Genomic DNA, 5790 nt, shown 5'->3' on the forward strand with positions numbered 1-5790 from the left:
AGCCCACGCCGTCGCCGGCGACCCACGGCAGCCCAGCTCCAGGTTGAGCTGCCGTTCAGCACCTCAGCTGTGGAGGGCAGCGCCACCGGCCCCCACACGTGGGATCTGAACCGGGGCCCTCTGGCATCCCAAGCGAGTCCCCAACCATCGCGCCACTCGGCTGGCCCACAATATTTTTTATTATATTCTGTCAATGTAAAAAATGTCCAGATCTGTAGAGAAGTTTAATGAGTTTATCTAAGCCAAACTGACAATTTCTGGGAAGCAAAATCTCAACAAATTGAGAAAATGCTCTGCCAAATGGTGGTTTTGCAATTTATTTTATACATTAGAATCAAAGGAGGAGGGTTACATGAAATCCCTTGGTGGTAGATTAAAGTGGTGGGAGAAAGCAAAGTGGGGAAATCTCTGGGACTGGATAAAAAGTAAATTGGAGAGCCAGGTACTTTTTTTACATTGGTGGGTACAGGATAGTTAATAGTTAGCATTTTACAGCACACAGAGATGGTAATCAGGGGACAAGAACAACAATGAGGGGTTGTGTAGTTTCTTCCTCTGGTGTGGTGGGTTGTGCACTGGGGAACCCGGAAAAAGGGATGACTCTGACATTCCAAGGGCATGTTATCTTAGAGGAAAAAAAAAAACAATAGACAGGCTCACTTAAGGTAAAGATTGACCTTTGTCAAGGAAGCCACAGGCCCACATATGACTACTGGCCATGGCCCGCTTTTTAGTTAGGAATTTTTATGTTCAGACCATTCTATGTGGTTAAATTCGGTCTCTGAGTTTGTAGGGCCCACCATGCAGGCCTCCCCTGAGCTTGTCAGGTTTAGTATGTGGCCCCTTTTTCATCCACCATTTCCTATGCTATATATTACATTCCCATGATTTATTTATTTTATATCTGGAAATTCGGACCTTTTATTACCCTTCATCTTCCCCCCCCCGTTTAAATTTTTCAATTATGATTACATTCAATATTATTTTATATTAATTTCAGGTGTACAGCATAGTGGTTAGACATTTATTATAATATAATAAGTTATCCCCCTGACTATTCTAGTACCCACCTGGCACTGTATGTAGTTATTACCATATCATTGACTATATTCCCTATGCTTTACTTTACATCCACATGACTATTTTGTAACTACCAATTTGTACTCCTTAATCCCTTCACCTTTTTCACCCTGCCCCCCAACTCCCTCTCATCTATCACCCCAACAAATCTAGTCCCTGTCTGACATCATACATAGTTATTACAATATTATTGACTGTATTCCTTATACTATACCTTACATCCCTATAAGTACTTTTTCACAACCAATTTGTACTTCTTAACCCTTTCCTTTTTTATCACCCACACCCCCAATCCCCCTCCCATCTGGCAACCATCAAAATGTTTTCTGTTTCTGTTTTGTTTTTGTGATTTTTGTTTGTTTTTTTCTTTAGATTCCCTATATAATTGAAATCACATTGCATCTGTCTTTCTCTGTCTAACACTCCACTCAGCACAATACCTTCCAGGTCCATCAATGCTGCTGCAGATGACAAGAACCCATTCCCTTCCATAGCCAAGCAATATTCCATTGAATATATGTATTACTTACTCTATCCATTCTTCCATCGACAGACACTCAGGCTACCTCTGCCTCTTGGCCATTGTAAACAAGGCTGCAATGAACATATGGATGCACACGTTCCCTCAAAGTAGTGTTTTGGGGTTTCTTTAGATAAATGCCCAGAAGTGGGGTTACTGGGTCCCCCTTTGTCTCTTGTTATAGTTGTTTAAAAATTGATTTTGTCTGGTATAAGTATTGCTACAGTGGTTTTTTTTTCCCCCCATTTTCATGTTCATGAAATAACTGTTTCCATCCCTTTACTTTTTGTCTGAAGTGAGTCTCTTGTAGGCAGCATAGGTAAGGTTTTTTGTTTTCTTATCTGTTTAGCCCTCCTATGTCTTTTATTGGAGCATTTAATCCATTTACATTGGAAATAATTGTTAATAGAGATATAACTATTGCCATTTTATTATTTATAATTTTGACCTTCCCCCCATGCCTCGTCTTAAAGACGTCCCTCTAACATTCCTTGTAATACTGGTTTGGTGGTGATGAACTCCTTTAGTTTTTTCTTGTCTGGGAAAGCTCTTCATTGGTCCTTCGATTTTAAACAATAGCTTTGCTGGGTAGAGTAATCTTGGTTGTAGGTCTTTGTTTTTCATCACATTGAATATTTTGTGCCAATCTCTTCTGGCCTGCAAAGTTCCTGTTGAGAAATCAGCTGATGGTCTTATGGGAGCACCCTTATAATTACTAGTTGCCTTTCTTTGGCTGTTTTTAGGATTCTCTCTTTGTCTTTAACCTTTGCCATTTTAATTATAATGTGTCTTGGTGTGGTCCTGTTTGGGTTCATCTTGTTTGGGACGCCCTGTGCTTTCTGGACTTGTATGTCTATTTCCTTCATTAAAGGTTAGGAAAGTTTTCAGTAATTATTTCTTCAAATAGGTTCTCTATCCCTTGCTTTCTGTCTTCTCTTTCTGGTACCCCTATGATGCAAATATTGTTATGCTTGATGTTGTCCCAGAGGTTTCTTAAACTATCCTCCTTTTTTGGGGGAATTCTTTTTTCTGTTTGCTGTTCCAATTGGGTGTTTACTGCTACCTTGTCTTCCAAATTGTTGATTTGATCCTCTGCTTCATCTACTTTGCTGGTGATACTTTCTAGTGCATTCTTCATTTCAGTCATTGTATTCTTCTGACTGGTTCATTTTTATGGTTCTGTGTCCTTTTTTATGCTTGCTATCTCTCTGTTGAAGTTCTCACTAAGTTCCTTAAGCATCCTTATAACCATTGTTTTGAACATTGTTTCTGGTAGGTTGCTTGCCTCCATTTCGTTTAGTTCTTTTTCTGGAGTTTTCTCTTGTTCTTTCATTTGGGATGTATTCCTTTGTTTCCTCATTGTGGCTGCCTCTGTGTGTGTTTCTATGTATTAGGTAGATCTGCTATGTCTCCCAGTCTTTGCCAGGTGGTCTTATGTAGTAGGTGCCCTGTGGGGCCCTGGCACAGTCTCCGTGGTCATCTGCTCTGGGTGCTCCAGGAGTGTCCCTTGTGTGGGTTGTGTGTACCCTCCTGTTATAATTGAGCCTTGATTGCTATTGGTACGTCAGTGACTGGGATTGACCCTCAGGCTGATTGGCTGTGGGGTTGGGCCATGTTGACAGCTTATGGGCTCCTGTGCAGGGAGATTACCCCAGAGTGGGATTCACCCTAGTGGGCTCTGTTGCCTGTTGAGACCACCCTTTGTATATGCTCCTTGTGGGCTAATTGGGGAATGTTCTGCTGTGTTCTGAAGGCAATCTGGGGCCTCTTGGGATGGGCTCCAGTGTAGGCTCATGTCACCCACTGGCTGTGACTGGCTGGGGACTACCTGGTAGAAACTACAAAGTGATTGTGGTTGTTTGCTGCCTGTGCTAATGTTGGAGGCATGTGGGAGAGGCCACACTGCGAACCAAGGATGGCTGCCACGAGTATTGGGCCTGGGGTAGCTCCACAAAAAGCCAGGACACCTTGAGGCCTGCTGCCACCTGCCTGCTCCCCTAGGGTTCAGCCACTGATACAGCCTTGTGCAGTATGCGAGTTGTATGAGGCAGGGCCTCAGGGAGTCACTAGAATGGGAAGAGTTTTGGTCAGCAGGTTAATGTAAATTCTGGCTTGGTGCCAGTGCTGAGCCTGGAGCTACTCAGCAAGTCTCAGAGCACACAGAGGCCAGTCGTTGCCCACCTGGGGCCCACAAATTCTGATAGTTTTCCCAGAAAATGTGCAATGTGGGCGGGGCGGGCTCCTCAAGAGAAAGTGCCTTTAGGCTTTGGGTGAGTTGGGTGAGGCAAGGTCCCAGAGGAGCTCACCAGGCCAATCAGATTCAGATTTGGCCTGTGGGGGCGGGCTCAACATAAGGAAAATGGCGCCCGCCTGCCGGCTGCACAGAAAGAGGACCTCACAGAAGGAAAATGTGGACTGCCCTCCAGCACTCCCCTGGAAGCTACACAGCTGAGTCTTCCCCTCATATGCCTCAGGTGCCCCTGAGTCACCATCCCTCCACTGGATCCCAGGGTGAGTGCCTGCAAGGGAATAAGCCTTTGTGTGGACCCTTTAAGGGGACATCCGGGTTTTCCACAGCCTTCCATCTCACCTGGATGGTCAGAATCCCCACTGTTTGTTTTTTTTAAAGATTTTTATTGGGGAATTGGGGGAAGGGGAACAGACAAGTTGCTGTCGTTTTGTTCTTCAGTCTAGTTGTGGAGGACATTGCTTCNCTCTGGCGTCCCAAGCCAGTTCTTAACAATCACGCCACTCGGCCGGCCCAGGAAGTTAAATTTTTAAGAAAAGCATGACTTTTTTTTTTAAGAAAAGCATGACTTTTTTTTGTAATAAAAATGATTTACAGTGAAGAAACTATCTACTGCTGTTGATAGAAGGACAGACATACTGGTTACGGCAGAACCTGATTCTGTACTCGGTTCCAAGGGAAGTTTCAATTGTTCTTGATGGTTTTTGTTACACTGGTAATTAGATACTTATAATTCAAGGCTAAAGGCAGAAGTGTGGTGAATGATTTTAATTCTAGGCAGGAAGGAACAATCAATCACCCAAAAGAAGCACATGGTAGATTTTTAAAAGACCTTCCAACTTTAGTAAAGCATCCGTGCGTCCCGGATCAGTTATACACAATGTGAGTTTTACCAATAGTGTCTGCCTTGCTTTGCCTGGGCCACCATGCTAAAACGTTCCACCCTTCTGTACCCGAGTCTCTTGGGCTACCTTTTGGTATCGTGCTAAGGTCCGGCTGCCTGCCACTTGCAAAAGTTAGAAATCAAGAGACATGGTTGGTGGAAAGAAAAGCAGGTTTGTTCAGAATGCCCACATTCTGGGAGGATGGCAGACTTCTGTCCAAAGTCCATCTCCCCGTTCCTAGACCGGCCAGAAGGTTTTATAGGTACATAAGAACAAAGGGAAGGGGGAGTCAGTCAGGCAGGCAGGTCTGAGGGCTGACATCACTTTCTGGGGTCTGGTCTGTTTTAAGATAATGTTATCTCCGACTCCTGCGGGACCAGTGCAGCCTGGGGCTTTATACATCACCAATGAAAACTGCAGAGGAGTTGCGAAATGGATTCTGGTGTCTGGGCACCTGAGGATTAAGAAATTGTTCTTTTTTTTTTCTTTTTAGCTGAGCCATCCTGCCACCTGTTGGCAGCTTAGCTTGGGCCGGGAATTGAACCGCTGTTGCTCAGAGCTCACACTCTTGAGTGAGCTCTTAAACAACTGAGCCACCCAGCTGACCCAGAAATTGTTCTTTTTAGGTTAGGATTTGCTGATTAAATGGATTCGCGAGGTATGTGTAGCCTTAAGAAAGAGAATGAGGGAGGCAGTGGATTGGGAGAGGAGAGTTGTCACTTTGTAAGGGGTGAAAAGTATAACTAGTGCATTGTTTTGTACACCTGAAACTAATAAAAAGGAAAAGAAAGAGAATGAATAGAACACAGTTCTTAAGTCAATCAGTGAGAGGAGAAACAAAGAAAACAGCTGAATATCAGGGTGCATCAAACTGCAAACTAGCTAGGTCTAACTACAGATGGCTAGCAAGCGAGTTAAGAGGTGAATCAAACTGCAAGCTAGCTAAGTCTAACTGCGTTATTGATTCGCTGAGTTTCACCCTTACACTTTGAAGCCCCAGGCTTGAACTTATCCCCCTCAAGTCCACCCACCGCAGCTTTCCTTGTCTACATCTCCTC

Source organism: Hipposideros armiger, unplaced genomic scaffold, assembly GCF_001890085.2.
Source record: "Hipposideros armiger isolate ML-2016 unplaced genomic scaffold, ASM189008v1 scaffold_253, whole genome shotgun sequence".
NCBI lineage: Eukaryota > Metazoa > Chordata > Mammalia > Chiroptera > Hipposideridae > Hipposideros > Hipposideros armiger.